The 17491-nt window shown below is 42.4% G+C and overlaps 1 protein-coding gene and 1 pseudogene across 1 annotated transcript in view; both read left to right on the top strand.

The window, feature by feature from the left end:
- The window catches only part of ST8SIA1 (ST8 alpha-N-acetyl-neuraminide alpha-2,8-sialyltransferase 1), a 177675-nt gene that overhangs the window by 67157 nt on the left and 93027 nt on the right, over nt 1–17491 (top strand). The gene's annotated exons all lie outside the window — the stretch shown is intronic.
- LOC120858935 lies at nt 9221–9821 on the top strand (annotated as a pseudogene).

The raw sequence follows: 17491 nt of genomic DNA, 5'->3' as shown, positions 1-17491 counted from the left end.
GAAAGAGTTCTAGTTTGTTATCAGGAAGCTAAATTGTCAGTTGATTATTAGGCTTCATTCATGCTCCCGGTGGGAAGAAAGTGGCATGTGCTCATTAGGCAGAAATGCAGGTGAGTGAGCTGGGCTCCATGTTGTCAACTGAGTATAACATCTCTCCTTTCCCTGTATTTCAGCAAAACAATGCTAAATCACTCCTTCTCTAACTGAGATGCATAGCTTTATATTACACTTTTAATTATATATTTTAATATGTTTATTTTAATTATGTATTATACGTCTCCCCTAAAGGCTCAATATAAGTTAGCCATCATTATTGGTATTATTCCTTTGCCCATTTTTATCCACTGCTTTTACTGTTGTTGCCAAGGTGCAATCCAAGATTATGTGTTTGATGTGGAAAGTAATAGGTCCTGAATCAAGGTTGGAGGGTCCACAGAGGCCCTGTAGAGATGGTGTGTATTTTGTAGTTACAGTTAGTGGCTTCTTATTTGTACATCTTACAACATCCCACGGCTCTATTATCTGCTGCTGCTGCTGCTGTTTAGTCACCAGATCGTGTCCGACTCTTTTGCGGCCCCATGGACTGTAGCTCACCAGGCTTCTCTGTCCATAGGATTTCCCAGGCAAGAATAGTGGAGTGGCCATTTCCTCTGCCAGGGGGTCTTCTTGATCCAGGGTTCAAACCTGCGTCTTCAGCGTCTCCTGCTTAGCACGCAGATTCTTTACCACTGAGCCACCTGGGAAGCCTGGCTTTAATTTATTCAGTTTCACCTCCTATGCAATTATCTGCATAACTATCTATCACAGTTTTCTAAAATTCTTTATTTGCTGATCTCAATACTATCTTGTGAGGTTTTGTGGGAACTCATTTTTGTGCCTCATACAGTGCTTTGCACTCAGTGTAGATGTTCATCTAGCTGCTCACGGTTGCCAAGATCTCCTTGGAAACATCCCACCTGGGCTGGACCACTGCTCTGCTCTGGCTTGAACTACAGGAGACCAAGCAAGATAGTTTGATGTAGTTGTTTCCAAATGTCTCTATCAATGTATTTTGATGAGATACTTCTTGATTATTATTAGGTAGGAGGTGGTGCAGTGATAAAGAATCCACCTGCCAATGCAGGAGCTTCAGGAGATGTGGGTTCAATCCTTAGGTCAAGAAGATCCCCTGGAGTAGGAAATGGCAACCCACTCCAGTATTCTTGATGGGGAAATTCCATGGACAGAGGAGCCTGGCAGGCTATAGTCCATGGGGTGGCAGAGAGTTGGACACGGCTGAGCATGCATGCATGCACCGTTTAGACATGAAGGGCTGAATTATAATCTTTATGTGGGTTTTCTAGAATGTACTATGTGTGTGTGTTTGGAGGGGAAGGTGTGTTCGTAGATGTTCCCACTTTGAGAATACTTTAGGATCCCTCCATTCCCTGGGTTGGAATCAACTCCTTGCTCTGCCTGTCTCTTTGTAGCCTGCATGGTCCATATTTGTAGATAATGCTGAATAAATACTATTTTGGGGCTTCCCTAGTAGCTCAGCTGGTTAAGAATCCATCTGCAGTTGAGGAGACCCCGGTTTGATTCCTGAGTCGGGAATATCCACTGAAGAAAGGACAGGCTACCCAGTCCAGAATTCTTGGGCTTCCCTGGTGGCTCAGCTGGTAAAGAACCCACCTGCAATGCGGGAGACCTGGGTTCAATCCCTGATTTGGGAAGATACCCTGGAGAAGGGAATGGCTACCCACTCCAGTATTCTGGTATTCTGGGCTAGAGAATTCCATGGACTCTACAGTCCATGGGGGTCGCAAAGAGTTGGACATGACTGAGCTACTTTCACTTTCACTTGGCTTAAAACATATTTTTTCCCAGAAAGAGCATAAGTTTCTTTGGAAATGAGTGAGGAAGTAGCAGGAATGTTAGAAACCACACCCGTGCTAATATAATCTGAGAAATATCTTTCTTTGGTGTAATAAAAACATGGTCAGCCTACCATTCTCTTACCTTGTGCTGGATAGTCACATGATATACATCACAAAGTAGGTGAGTCATTTTTCCTCAAAATATCCACCCAAGGCCATATGTAAAGAATCACATAATTAATGCACCTCAAACAGACACTCATTTCCAGTGTCTCTGGTTGCCATAGACTTCCACTTGGCCTAGATCCACCATACCCTTGGCCCGTGGGAAACCCAGCAGGACATGTTGAAGCAGTTTTGTCAAAATGAAAACACACATTTTTATTTTCCTTCTGAGTAATGTGCTTAATAGAATCCTCTAAGCTTCTGGACATTCACACAGCAATTTTTTTTTTCTCTTAACAAAATTTAGATTCAACTGTACGATCTATGGCTTTCGGTAATTCAGCTTTTTTACTTACCAGTATGATGGTAGTCATTTTCCAAACACATACCATTTCAACTGAAGGAAACTAAAGAGACTAATATTTGGTGGGCATAGATCTTTCCCAAGCCAGTGTTGGGTCATGCTGTCAGACTTGTTTTGGCTAAACTTTGGACTTCTTATGATTCCCCATGGCTTTATTATCAAATTTCTCTAATTCTGACACAAGGGCTTAACCAAATAGGTACTTATTTATCTCAAGCAGTAATTCAAAATTAGGTGAGTAGTTTAAGGCTGGGTGGTGGCCACACAGTGCCATCTGGTTCTTAGGCTCCTGCTTGAACAGCCTTAGCTGATGGCCAAGTAACTCAGTTTTGATCCAGGATCCCTGTAGGGTGGAGAGGAAACAGAAGAGGAAAATATGGATAGACTCCTGCTGATGTGCCAGTGATCAGAACTGAGTCTCATGGCTATGTCTAACCAAAAGAGAGGCTAGGGAATTTTAGTATTTCAGCTCTGGACAGATGCACTCCATGTGCTGACCTGTGCATGCATGCTAAGCCGTTTCAGGACTCTTTGTGACCCCATGGACTGTAGCCCACCAGGCTTCTGTGTCCATGGGATTCTCCAGGCAAAATCACTGGAGTGGGTTGTCATGCCCTCCTCCAGGGGATCTTCCTGATCCAGGGATCAAACCCGTGTCTCTTATGTCTTCTATATCAGCAGGCAGATTCTTTACCACTAGTGCCACCTGAGAAGCCGTGTGTTGACCTGCACTATCTGCCTTAGTTTTTTTCACGTTAGCTCGCTTTGTCCTCATAGCAACCCTGTGTGATGGTTCCTGTGGTCTTCATTTCATAGGTGAACCTGAAAACTGAGGCAGGCATGATTCTAGAGGTTGCATGATTCTAGAGATTGCATGATTCTAAAGATTGATTCTAACACATGATTCTAGAGATTGCAAGTGGAGGGCTGACATGTAGAACCCGGCCCATCTGATTTCCAATGTATTATTGTTTATTCTCTTTTTTTTTCTTCTTGAAAAATTATGGGTTCTGGTGGTTTATTGTTAATTTATATCAGTTACCTTGAAACCATTTTAAGTTTTTCACTTTCCTTAGATGCATATTCTTAAAAGAAATGGAGACATTCTTTTTGTAGCTATCTGAGAGAAAATAAAAAGCAGAGTACAGACATGCAGGCTCTAGGATCTCCTGCCACACTGTGGTTTCCCTTTGACTTTGAGTGCCTTTATGGCCCACTTAGGAAGGAGAAATGGGTTTCTATTAAATGGGTTCTTGAACCCAATTCCAATGTCTGTGACTGGAGACTTCGCCACACCACCAAGCAATTCTCAGACATCAACTGGTGGTCTTACAATTCAGCTCAATTCTGACACTACATACCTGGAATTAGCATCAGATTCCAAGGACTAAGAGATGCAGGTTTGATCCCTGAGTCAGGAAGATGCCCTGGAGGAAGGCATGGCAACCCACTCTAGTATTCTTGCCTAGTATTCATGGACACAGGAGCCTGGTGGGTTACAGTTCATGGGGTTGCAAAGAGAGGACACAACTGAAGTGACTTAGCACACACATCAAGGACTCAGTCCAGTAAGACTGCCCTCCGCTTCAGACATCAGTGGCAAGCCCAGGTTATGGCTTGTGCTTTTAACTGGCTGACTATGCATTGCAGGTTCCAGTGACTCCCTCCAACTCAGGCTGCCAGTCGCAAGTCCAGGTCTTATCCTGATTGACTTCTGACTGCTGCTGCTGCTGCTAAGTCGCTTCAGTCATGTCCGACTCTGTGCGACCCCATAGACGTCTGACTGACCCTCTATAAATCAGAGGTTCCTATGACCTCCTTCTTGCGTTCTGTGAGTTTGCTGAAACTGCTCACAGAACTCAAGGAATCTGTTTACTTGTTCCATTACCGATTTATTACAAAGGCTGTTAGAGGATACAGATTGACAGCCTGATGAAGAGTTACATAGAGCGATGTCCCCAACAAAGGAGCTTCTGTTCTTGGGGACCTTGGGGCCTTGCTTGGTGGCAAGCGGAAGCATCCTGTTTCCACAACCTGGGAGTTCTCTGACCCTCATCCTTGGGGTGTTTTATAATGGTTTTATTATGTCAGCATGATTGATTAACACATTGACCATTGGTATTTGATTCAACTGTTAGCCACTCTCCTCTCCCTGGAGATCCAGGGAGTGAGACTGAAACTTCCAATCCTCTGTTCATGATGAGTTCCCTTGACAACCAGCCCCCATCCTTAGGTGGTTTCCAAAAGTGACCTTCATTAACATAAACCCAGTTGTGGTGTGAAGGGGCTTGTGATGAATAACAAGACGCCCATTTCACCTTTATGGCTCTGAAGGAGTTTCAGGAACTGGGGAAGGGAAGGGAAGGGAAGTGAAGTCACTCAGTTGTGTCCAGCTCTTTGTGACTCCGTGGATTGTAGCCCTCCAGGCTCCTCTGTCCATGGGATTCTCCAGGCAAGAATACTGGAGTGGGTTGCCATTTCCTTCTCCAGGAGATCTTCCCAACCTGGGGATCGAACCCGGGTCTCCTGCATTGCAGGCAGACACTTTATCCTCTAAGCCACCCAGGGAAGCCCCTGGGAACTGGGGACAAGAGACCAGATATCATAAAAGATGCTCCCTTCACTCATATTACTGGGAAATTCCAAGGGTTTGGGGAGCCATAAGGCAGGAACTGTGGATGAAGCCCAAATATCTTTCAGAAACATATTTTGGTCATCTGAATGACCAAATATATTTGTTCCTTATAAATCACATCACATCTGTCATAGAGAAATCCAGGTTCTCAGAGAGAAGCACTTTATTCTCTGTACATTGCTTCTTTATTATAGGAATCCAGAACACGATTCCACTGCCATTAACTACCTCAGGGCATTTATTCTGTCATCATTGGTTGAATGCCGGCAATAGAGAAAAAATATGTAGGGAATGGAATCTAAAGATCTGGGTTTTAGACCTGGCCTTTCTATGATGGTATTTGTCATCTCAGGCAAGTCATTAGTGGTTGTAACTATTCTCAGCCTGAATTTTAGAATTTTCAGCTCGGGATTGACAATGCCTGGTGTTCATAGTTAAGTGTTCTTATGAGAAACAAAGTTAAAATGAGAATAGGGATATAAAAGTACTTTGTAATGAATGCACGATGCAAACGTATAATGATGTTCCTTTTATTATCTTTTTAAGCATTTATGGCATGTAAGCATTTCTTAGGAATTTTGGTAATAAAGGAACCCATCAGGGAGTGGAAGCACTAGAAAAGGGGTCAGTTTTCCATGCTGGTGAGTAGTGAGGAGATAAATCTGGTGAGTCTTGGATTTGGGAAAATATAAAGGAGTGATGGAGAATGCCTCAGACTCTGGCAGTCAGACATTTGTATCATTATAGTTGGATAATAATGATGATATGCTGAAATGTGATGTGAGAAATATGCAGTGTGAGAAACTATTAATTTCTAGTGAATTAAGATTCTGTGTCTAAACAGTGGATTAACTATTGTTCCTCACACTGTTCTATAATTGAGAAGATAAGGAGAGTGGGTCATCCCAGGATTTCCATATGTCTGTTATCCTCAGAGGAGAGGAAAGCACAAGATTAGAAGTGAGTTGTGGATGAATCTAGAGTCTGTCATTCAGCATGAAGTAAGTCAGAAAGAGAAAAAACAAATATAGAATATAGCACGTATATTGGGGTTTCCCTGGTGGCTCGGTGCTAAAGAATCTGCCTGCCAATGCAGTTAATGCAGGTTTTGTCCCTTGGTCGAGAAGATCCCCTGGAGCAGAAAATGGCAACGGACTCCAGTATTCTTGCCTGGGAAATCCCATGGACAGAGAAACCTAATGGGCTACAGTTCATGGGGTTGCAAAAAAGTCAGACATCACTTAGTGCCTAAACAACGACACCATATATATGTGCAATCTGGAAAAATGGTACTGGTGAGCCTATTTGCAGGACAGGAATAGAGACACAGAAGTAGAGAACAGATGTGTGGACGCAATGAAGGGAGAGGGTGGGACCAATTGGGAGATTAGGATTGATATATATACACTACACTACCATTGTAAGACAGATGGCTAGTGGGAGCCTGCTGTATAGCACAGAGGGCTTGGCTTGGTGCTCTGTGATAACCTAGAGGGGTGGGATGGGGGGGCGGGTCTCAAGAGAGGAGATATATGTATATATATAGCCGATTCACATTGTGGTACAGCAAAAACTAACACAACGTTGTAAAGCAATTATACTCCAATTAAAATAAACATAAAAGGAAAAAAAAAAAGTGAGTTGCCCCACAGAGTAGTTGAAGGTAAACTGAAAGATGTGTCTGTCTTTCAAACTTAAAAATAATTATAAATTAAGATCTTTCTCTAATGAAAATTGGGCTCCCCTGGTAGCTCAGATTGTAAAGACTCTGCCTGCAATGCTAGGAGATCTGGGCTGGATCCCTGGGTAGGGAAGATCCCCTGGAGGAGGAAATGGCAACCCACTCCAGTATTCTTGCCTGGAGAACTCCATGGACGGAGGAGCCTGGCAGGCGACAGTCCAGGGAGTCGCAAAGAGTTGGCCATGACTGAGCAACAAATACTTTCTCTTTTCTAATAAAATTATCACAGGTTGTCTATGGTTGAAAATAAAATGAAAATGAGATGTAGTGAGTGGTCTATCTTGCCATGGTATGAACCTTTTTAAAATGTTTGACAGTGTATAAAATTTAGTGCAAACACTGATCATGGCTCAGACTTACAACTTCCTGGAAACAACTGAAAACCCTGCATGGCACCAGTTAGCACTGAGTCAGATCTCATCCGCAGGTGTGATGGGAGTGATAACTCTTTTCAGGAGGTTTGCATGTTCCATAGAACATTTTCTTCTTAGATTTGGTTGACATGACAGGATATTTTCCTGCAGAGAAAGCTGGTATATCTTTGTTTTTCTTCAGCTGTTGTCTTTATCTTGGTCCTTCTTACGGGCCAATGTCCAGATGTAGAGAGGCATTTCTGATTTTGATTTCATTTTGAGCTTTTATTTTCATACCAGGAAGCCTCAGTTTCTTTTATGCTCTTGATGTACTCATTTGCATTCCTTAACTCTATTAGCGATCTCTTAACTGCATAACGGAGAAGGCAGTAGCACCCCATTCCAGTACTCTTGCCTGGAAAATCCCATGGACAGAGGAGCCTGATAGGCTGCAGTCCATGGGGTAGCTAAGAGTTGGACACGACTGAGTGACTTCACTTTCACTGTTCACTTTCCTGCATTGGAAAAGGAAATGACAACCCACTCCAGTGTTCTTGCCTGGAGAATCCCAGGGACGGCGGAGCCTGGTGGGCTGTCGTCTATGGGATCACACAGTGTCAGACACAACTGAAGTGACTTAGCAGCAGCAGCAGCAGTTACTGCATAAAGATACATGTGATTAACTTAGAGCATATCGACACTGAATTTTCTCTGACTTAATTTGGTCAGGGAATAAAAAGATACAAAGTGAGTATGGAGAACATTTTCTTAATGTTTGTATCTGTTCAAATCAATTTACTCTCTTTCTTCCGCTAATTGGCCTGTAGTCTTTAGGTCCCTTGGGAGCTGACGCAATGTTCTTGTCATCGTTCATGGCCTGACACACCCTCTTATCTGCAGGTCAGAACTTCAGGGTAGACTTGCCCGACAGGGTGAAGAAGGGGCAGTGAGGGGATAGAACAGAGAAGTGAATTTAGCTATGGAGACTAAAAGGAGGTCCAGCCAGTAGTAGCCAAGTAGATTGAGATTCTCAATCTAGTTAACTGTTGTCAGTAACCAGGAGATAATAAGAAGCAAAAGAAAGACAAATACCATATGATATCACTTATATGTCTGGAGTCAAAAAGATGACACAAATAAACTTATCTACAAAACAGAAACAGACATAGAAAACAGACTTGTGGTTGGCAAGGCGGAGGGGGATGGTGAAGGGATAGAGTGGCAATTTGGGCTTAGCAGATACAAACTATTATATAGAGAATGCATAAACAAGGTCTTACTGTGTAGCACAGGGAACTATATAGTCAATATCTGTGATAAATCACAATGAAAAATATGAAAAAGAATGTATATATAACCAAATCACTTTGCTATACAGTAGAAATTAATATTATAAATCAACTATACTTTAATAAAATAAAAAGGAAATAAACGAATGGTTACCAAAGGGGAAAGGGAGGAGAGGGAAGGTTAAATTAAGAGTTTTGGATTAACATACACACACTTCTATATATAAAAAGATAAACAATAAGGACCTATTGTATAGCATAGGGAACTATATTCAGTATCTTGTAATAACCTGGAATGAAAAGAATCTGAGAAGGAATAGATGTATATGTGTACCTACATCAATTTGTTGTACACTTGAAAGTAACACAACATTGCAAATCAATTATACTTCAATTTTGAAAAGGAAAAAAAACATAATGTTCCACTAGTGTGAAGCTCTGTTCAGAGAGCCAGATTCAACTGTCACTGATTTCAAGTTTCCAGCCACTAGGCTAGACATTTTGGCAACTGGCAGCTTCAGGGAGGTACAGACCAGAGGAGAGCAGGGTCCCAACCTTCTAGAGACTTGGGAGCTGATTCTTTAATCCAGGCAGGGACCCAGGGGAACAGGATGGACGTTTCCAGCATGGAGATTGTTAGGACTTGGCCAAGTCATAATGTCCCTCCACACCAAGCTGCAAAAGCAAGAAGCACGTGATTGAGGCCCTCTCTGGGGCCAAGTTCGAGTTTCCTGGCCACCAGAAGCTCCACGGCTCCAAAAAGTAGAGAATTACTGGCTCTTTCCCTTTGCCACACCACTGAAGTTTCTGGTGTCCCATGGGCTGCTGCCCTGCATGGTATTATGGGTACTGTAAGAAAAAGCTGTACCCAAAGTCTCCCTTTTGCCAAGGTGTCTCAGATGCTAAGTTCTACATCTTTGACCGGGGGCGGAAGACGGCAAGAGTGGATGAGTTGCCACTCTGTGGCCACACGGTGTGAGGTAAGCATGAGTAGCTTTCCTCTGAAGCTCTGGAGGCTTCCCTTATTTGTCAGGCAGTCACATGGTGAAAAGCTGTGGCAAAGGTGGTTTTCACATCCTTGTGTGGCTCCACCCATCATGTCATCTGTATCAATAAGATGTTGTTCTGTGCTGGAGCTGATAGGCTCCAGACAGGTATGTGTGGTGCCTTTGGAAAGCCCTAGGGCACAGTGTCCAGGGTCCACATTGGCCAGGCCATAATGTCCATCCCTACCAAGCTGAGGGACGAGGAGCATGTGAGGCCCTCTGCAGGGCCAAGTTCAAGTTCCCTGGTGGCCTGAAGATCCACATGTCCAGGAAGTGGAGATTTGCTAAGTCTAATGTGGATGAATTGGAAAACATGGGGGCATGAAACACTGTCCGTATGGCTGCAGGTTCAAATGCATCCCTGTTGTTCTGTCGCTCAGTCATGTTTGACTCTTTGTGACCCCAGGGACTTTGTGACCCCAGCACGCCAGGTCTCTCTGTCCCTCATCATCTCCCAAAGTTTGCCCAAGTTCATGTCCATTGCATCAGTGATTCCATCCAGCCATCTCATCTTCTGACTCCCTCTTCTTTTGCCCTCAGTCTTTCCAGCATCAGGGACTTTTCCAATGAGTCGTCTGTTCCCATCAAATGACTTCAGCATCAGTCCTTCCCAGGATTGTTCGAAGTCAATGATGTTAATTTCATCCCTAATCTTGGCCTAGTAGGGACAGTTTTTGAGCACACGGCAGAGGTACATTTCTAGAACTGAGTCTGAGCTGGGCACCAGGAATCTGGAAGAACAGTGTGGGACTGTGTTTTGAAAACAAGACAGAAGCCAAGTTACCAGCGTCACACCACAAGGCCGGAGGCAGAAGACCGTGGGTAACTTGATGGTGGTTCCCACAGCTTTGGGTGGCTACTTTCCCAGATCATTTCCCTGAAGCCAGGGCTGGTCCACATTTCCCAGGGCTCAGGCCAAGTCTGCAGTGACCTGAGTGTGGGTTCAGGCTGAGAATTAGGCCTGATAAAGAAGAATTTTCTAGACAAAATATTAAGTTCTTACCCTCTCTTGGGTCACCTCTGTGGAGGACACAGATGCTCAGTGAAGGAGAGAATCTGGGCAAATTGTTAACCAAGGCAATGTATTAGCAGTTTGTCTGAAAAATATGGGACTTCCCTGGTGACTCAGAGAGTAAAGAATCCACCTCCAATGCAGGAGACCCGAGTTCGATTCCTGGGTGGGGAAGATCCCTTGGAAAAGGGAATGGTTCCCCACTCCAATATTCCTGCCTGGAGAATTCCATGGACAGAGGAGGTTGGCAGGATAGGTGACAGACTAAGTGTGGCGAAATTTAGGATGGATAGGGTGTGGATCAAGATTTGCTGACTGTAATGGAAACAGAAGTGCTTTCTGAGGATAACCAATATTTTATACTCTGAAAACTATTACACATGAAATTTTTCCTGCTACATTTTATTTTTCCTGTCTGCTGAGACCCAGACTTTTAACTCTTTGCTAAGGAAAATAAAAAGGTGCTGAGCAAAAAGACAATAGCAAATTAAATTAATTCGAGAATTTTTACTCTGGGTGATCTGCTGTTAATGCACTGGCTAGCAGCTCCTTATAAGTATATGACTATTTTGCTTAAATTTTGCTCTTCTTAGGGTTCGGTCTACTCTGATGAGTTGGCCAAAAGTTTCATTTGGGTTTTTCCATACCATCGTACAGAAAAACCTGAATGAACCTTTAGGCCGATCTAATACAATTTGGGGTCTTATCTACTATTCAGATGATAGCACATTCACAAAGTATTGTTATTCTGGAACTGTAAAACATATACATTTCCAAATTGTTTTTTTTCTTGTAAAAGTCTGACATAGATGTTGACTGTTACACACAAGGTCATTAAGAAATGAAGTAACTGCAGTGGGCAGGTGCTTCCAGATGAGATGGAGATTGTTGGAGTTCTTCAAACCTGAAGGCCAGTGATATGTATGGACTCCAGGGAAAAGTATAGTATTTCTTTTCCGATAAAATAAGCTTTAATCTTAATTTTATTTGTATTTACTTATTTACAAATATCTATTGGTCCTGTGCGAGTGTCTTTTTTTTAAAGAAGTATAGCTGATTTACAATACCGTGTTAGTTATGGGTATACAGCACAGTTGTACGTATATATACATCTATATACATATGTATTTTTTTTTCATATTCTTTTCCCTTGTTACAAAGAATTGAGTATAGTTTCCTGTGCTTTCCAGTAGGTCCTTGTTGATTATATAAAAACTATAGTACTTCTATGTGATCCATAAAATTTAGTACAAATCGAAAATCAACAACATATAATCAGAGTTGAGTTAAATTTAAAAATAAGGCTCTGCTGCCCCAGAATTTCCCTTTCACGTGTATTGAACTTGCCACCAAAATGGATATGCGCTGTGCCAGCAAAACTATGTTTCCTAAAATTTGGGTAATTCTGTATAAAATAGAGAGTTGACTCATTCATTCATCAGGCATTTATTAAGCAACTTCTGTTGTGTACTAGGGACTGGACTCACTCCTGGGGAGGTGGTGGTGAGTGAAAAAAGACCCTTTCTCTCCCCTTATTTGGGTCCTGTCTTCAGTGTCCCAGAGAATCCTTACCTTCCACATGTTCAAAATTTAACTCCCTCCCTCCCCATCAGCTTCTGTTTATTCCCTGCTGCAGGAAATGATACCATAACCCACTCAATCACTGGAGTTGTACTTATGTTTGAGTCCATCCTCTGTACCAACCACTTTTCCAGTGCTGTTTCCTTTTGTAAATAACTCTTGATTCCACCCCCTCTTTCAAGACCTCTCTGCCACGGCAGTAGGTCAGGATTTGTCATCTGTTACATGAGTTAATTCGAGAACTTTCTGACAAGTTTCACTGTTAATGAACTTGCCTCCCTGCAATGCCCTGCACTCTGATGCCAATGGCTGTCGTTACAAAATGTAAATGGTTAGGCTGCTCCTCTCTGCTTGCCATGCAAGCAAACAAAAGCAAGTGGCCAGACTGAACACTCACCAAGCCTTCTGGAGCAGGGTCAGCGCAGGAAACTCATGGAGAAGGACAAGTAGCAGCTGGCAGATACTCTGCTGCCTTTGCATGATTAAAAATGATGAGATTCTAGATGTTCAAGACTCCAGGAGAGGGACCCTTAAGCTAGGCTGGCATATTAATCATCTAATTAGGAGTGCTAACTCTTCCCCTCATGTGATCAAAAAACTGTGATATTTTTGTACTAAGATACAGATGCGAAGAGTTGACTCACTGGAAAAGACTCTGATACTGGGAGGGATTGGGGGCAGGAGAAAAAGAGGATGACAGAGGATGAGATGGCTGGATGGTATTTCCGACCTGATGGACGTGAGTTTGAGTGAACTCCGGGAGATGGTGATGGACAGGGAGGCCTGGCGTGCTGCAGTTCATGGGGTTGCAAAGAGTCAGACACGACTGAGTGACTGAACTGAACTGAACTGAACCGACAGCAGAGCTTGACTTTGTCTTGGTTTATCATCTCAGAGTTTGTGGCTGATGGAGAGCCCTCTGTAGTCATGACTAGCAGCCAGAGGACAAGCCTTGCACCCATGGGTGAATGGCATAGCTTGCCAGAAAAGGATTTATTAATTGGCTCAGGGATGGGTAAGAGTTGCCCTCTTCCCTGGCATGATGGGAGGGCTGGGATCCTGCCTTGCTGTTGGCCTGGATTGAGGGCCTTCAGTGACAGACCACTGCTGGCCTCAATGGTGCTTTTGCCAGAGGCCACTTCCTTTTTTAGACTGCAGGCACTCAGTCTTGGACAAGTTAATCCTGCCTGATTACCACCTATAGATAAAGGTCAGACTTCATTCAGTGGCACACAGGCCTTCAATATCTGAACTCTTGGAGAATATAAGATGGTATCAGTTTAGTAATAGCCATCCACCTTCTTTCCCCTGCTGCTTATTACTTCATACAATTGATTCTTAAACAACACGGGTTTGAAGTGCATGGGACCACTTATATGCCGATTTTTTCCAATGGTAAATACTAAAGTACTACTTCATCTCCTGTGGGTTGAAACTCAATTTCAGAACCGTGAATACAGAGGAACTATGTATAAGAAGGGCTGACTGTAAGTTAACATGAGAATTTTTTTGACTGTGCAGACGATTGGGCTCCCTAACCACCCTTCCCCCTACATTCAAGAATCAGCTGTACTCTATGATTACCACGTAACTTGCATTTCCCCTCAAAAGTTGTGCTTTTTTATTCCCTCTGCCCAGCATACTCTTTCTTTTGTTGTCTGATAAATTCTTCTTTATCTTTCAAGATCCAGCTAAAGCATCTTCATATGTGTATAATCTTCCCAGTTTCCTCTCCAAAATCTCTGTTGCCTGCCATGTCAATTAAAAATCTGTTCTCCCCCTCCTCTGCCCTGCACAAATTTGTGTATATCTCTGTCACTGTACTACTGAATAGCAGTGATTTGTTCACATGCTTTCTGCACACCAGAAAGCTTCTAAGGGCAATATCTAGATAGGGCCTGGCACGTAACATGGCAGATGGTAAGTGAAAACAAGCTGAATTAACAATAGAAGGGAGAGTTATTCTTCCAGAGCTTTTGCAACCACATGACTGCAGCTTCATTCTTTTGGAAGGAGATGCCGCCTATGCTGGAAGGACCCAGGATCAGTCCTGCGAAGGCCACAATACCAGGAGAAGGAAAGGGAGTGGGTGTCAACAACGATCCACGTTGTGTGGGTGTGGCATGTCCAAGATCACTTAGGGTTTCATTCTAGTTTTGAGACGAACACGATCGTACAGTTTTAAAGTTAAGCCACAGTTTTGGTGCTGGACATGTAGTTGTTACAATAAGTCCCCTACATATGAATGAGTTTTGTTTCAAGGACGCATTCATAAATCCAATATTTTTTAAATCCAACAAAGTTAGCCTAGGTACCTAACTAACAATCTACTATATAGTACAGTATTGTAATAGATTTAGAATAGTTTCACCCAAATAATACATAAAAATACAAAAATAAAAGCATTTTTAGTCTTATAGTACAGTACCTTGAAAAGTGCAGTAGTACAGTCCAAGGCATATGGGGGCTGGCATCAAGTGAACAGGTAAGAAGAGTTACTGACTGGAGGAGAGAGAGGAGGAAGGAGATGGTAGAGCTGATGGATAGTCAGCAGTAGGAGACAGAAGGCAAACTGCAATTTCACTGATGCCTGACATTGATGAAACATACATTCACATCTTTGAAAGTTTGCAACTTGAAGGTTTGTATATAAGGGAATTACTGTATTTTATTTTAGTTTGTTTTGCTATTATTAACCAGTTTTCAAATATATTATTCTTGAGAAGTTGTGATTGGATAGAAGGGCATTTGAATGTTTGAGAAGATATTTCTTTGTCTTTCACATCTCTCTTCCTTGTTTTCCACCATTGCCTCTCCCCTGCTGTTCCAGGTGACAGTGGCCTCTTGCCCAGGATTTTATAATAGTCCCTTATTGGCCTTCTTCTATCTAATCTGGCCTCCTCTCCAGTCGATTTCCAAATTGCAGCCTGAGTTACTATTTTAGAATGCAAATCAGATTGTGTCATCCCATTGTTTAAAATCCTTGATCAGCTATCCCATTGATTTCAGGATAAGACAGACTTCTTAGGCCCACAAGGCTCTGCCTACTCTGTTCCCTGCCCGGGGCTCTAGCATCCGTTTGCCTGGTGCTCCCTCTCACCCTTGACTCTTCACCTTTCTGGCCTGCTTTCAGTCCCTAATAAATACTATGTGCTCTCTTTCTATACAGCTTTTTGACACTTTGTCTCTTTCCCTGGAAAGCTCTTATGTTCTCTTATCTGGTTCACTCATGTTAATCCCTTGGATCCTGTTTGAATATCAGTTCCTCCAGGTATGTTTCTTCAGATACCTCTCATTCATCACTTCAGATTCAGTTGTTTAAGTATTTGATTCAAGGTTCTCTCTTTTGAGACAGTATTCACTGTCCCAGGGACAGTATTTAATTTGGGAGGATAGGGAGCTCTGTAGTACTTTCTATTACCGAGTCCCTGCTCGTATTGCTTGCTACATGACAGGCCAGTCAGTCAGTGGAGAGATGAGATGTTTGGACAAGGAATCATGACTTTATCCAGAAAACCCTCAGACCGAGAAGATGACAGACTAGTGTCCCAAAGATCCATCTTACCCAAATTCGGATTCAGGCTTCTGTACTGAAAGGGAAAGAGGTACGGCTGGTTTTTGCAAACTTCTTGGTGCAGAATCCTTTTGTTCTTGTAGTTATCTCCACAGGTCAGGTAAATATACAAGAAGACAAATGTTATTCTCTAGGACATCCTGTAAACATCAGAAAGACAAATGTTATTCTCTGTTCTGCAACTTTTTATCTTGATATAAATGGAAGTGTTATAGCTTTAAAAGCCAAGCCTGGGAGGCAGAGCTTTGAGAAAGGGCTGTTGTGTATATTTCAGGTTTGTTCTCTGTTACAGTAGCTCAGTTATTACCCTGAAGCTTGGGATGCGATAGAGGTTCAGTTAATTTTAGTGGAAGGAATGAAGCAGCTTGATTTTACTGTGTAAAATCACCAACTGTAATCCTGGTAGACCTCCCAACTAGGTGTGGCATATATATATCACACATATACATATATATACACACACATATATATATACACACGCATATATATATTTATATGTAAGAAACTTGGAGGTCATTATCACAGAGCAGAGGGGGAAAGCCCCACATTGGATGCAGTCACTTGGGAAACCTCTAAATGATTGTTTGAGACTGAAGCCTGTAAGAGAAGCCTGGTGGTGATGCTCAAGTAGGGTTGAACAGCCCAAATAGACATTGAACTCCTATTGCTGCTGCAACTATTATTGCCCTTAGGTGGTTATTTATCAATACAGGGTCTCAGGTGTTACAGTGAAATCAATCTTGCAAGATACCACAATGAAGAAATTGCTCCTCTTTCCAAAGATTTAAAATCACTGCCAGTGATGTCAGTTCAGCCAGGCTTTGCCCTCTGCCCAAGCAGAACTAAAGGGCAGGAGCAGTGATGGAGCTAGAAGAGTAGGTGTTCCCTGGATCTCCTCCCTGCCTGGAGCTGGCATCCCCAGGCTCTAGGCCCCTGTGTTGAGGCCATCATGCTCTCTTCTTTAATCTTCCAGCCATCAGATATCCCAGCACCAATTTTCTTGCAAAACAAACGTGTGGGATTTGTATTTTGAAATGACACCTCTTACAATACCACCATCTTTTCAATTAACATACTCCTTCCCTGCTTGTTTGAGGTATCTTGCCTCAGCTTCTGGAGGGAAACATTTTTTTGTCTTTCTAGCACTGCAGAGCCAAGATATTTAGGAAACAAACCAATCAATATAGCTCCCAAACAACCTCTTTCCAGAGACTGTAATAATATTTTAGCCCCTTGGAACTCTAATAAGGAAAAATATTTCAGCCAGATTATAGACTCTAAACTAGTATGTTGAGTGTGCGGTTAGAAAAATCATCTTTTGACTTGAAAAGTTCATGACTTTTCTGGGAAGTAGTAAAAGCCATCAATTAAGTAATCCTCTTAAGACTTCTTTTTTCAGATTGTAATCCCATTTCATGGAAAAGACCTTGCAGCTAAAGTAGTGGAATGCTCTATAATATTCAGAAGGAAGAAGATAGAACAGGTCAAAAATTAAAAGTCAATGACAGGCATTAAGTTCTTAAGGCATTTTATCACTTCATTGCTGACCTTTCCCTTAAGGAACAAATAGAGGCAAGGAAAGGTTTAGAGCATGAAGATTTAGGTCCAGAAAATTAAATCATGGTGAGGATTTGTCAGCTGTGAGGTGGATTAAGTGAGGACTAGGAGACCTTGGGGGCAGGAAAGGCAAACTGTTATATTAATAAAAAAAATAGTGGCATTAAAATGTAATGGATAATGTCATGTCTTTAAAAAGAGAGTGCCTGAAGGAAACTCGGGTTTTATGTTTTAGTTTGTAAAAACCACTGGAATCTTGGTGAATCATGCTTGCAGATAGTTGAGAGAAGTTGTAAGCTGAATAAGGCAGGTGTATGT

This window comes from Oryx dammah, unplaced genomic scaffold (genome assembly GCF_014754425.2).
Source record: "Oryx dammah isolate SB20612 unplaced genomic scaffold, SCBI_Odam_1.1 HiC_scaffold_29, whole genome shotgun sequence".
Lineage (NCBI taxonomy): Eukaryota > Metazoa > Chordata > Mammalia > Artiodactyla > Bovidae > Oryx > Oryx dammah.
Note: the sequence above shows the minus strand (reverse complement) of the source record. Positions and strands in the feature narration are given on the sequence as shown.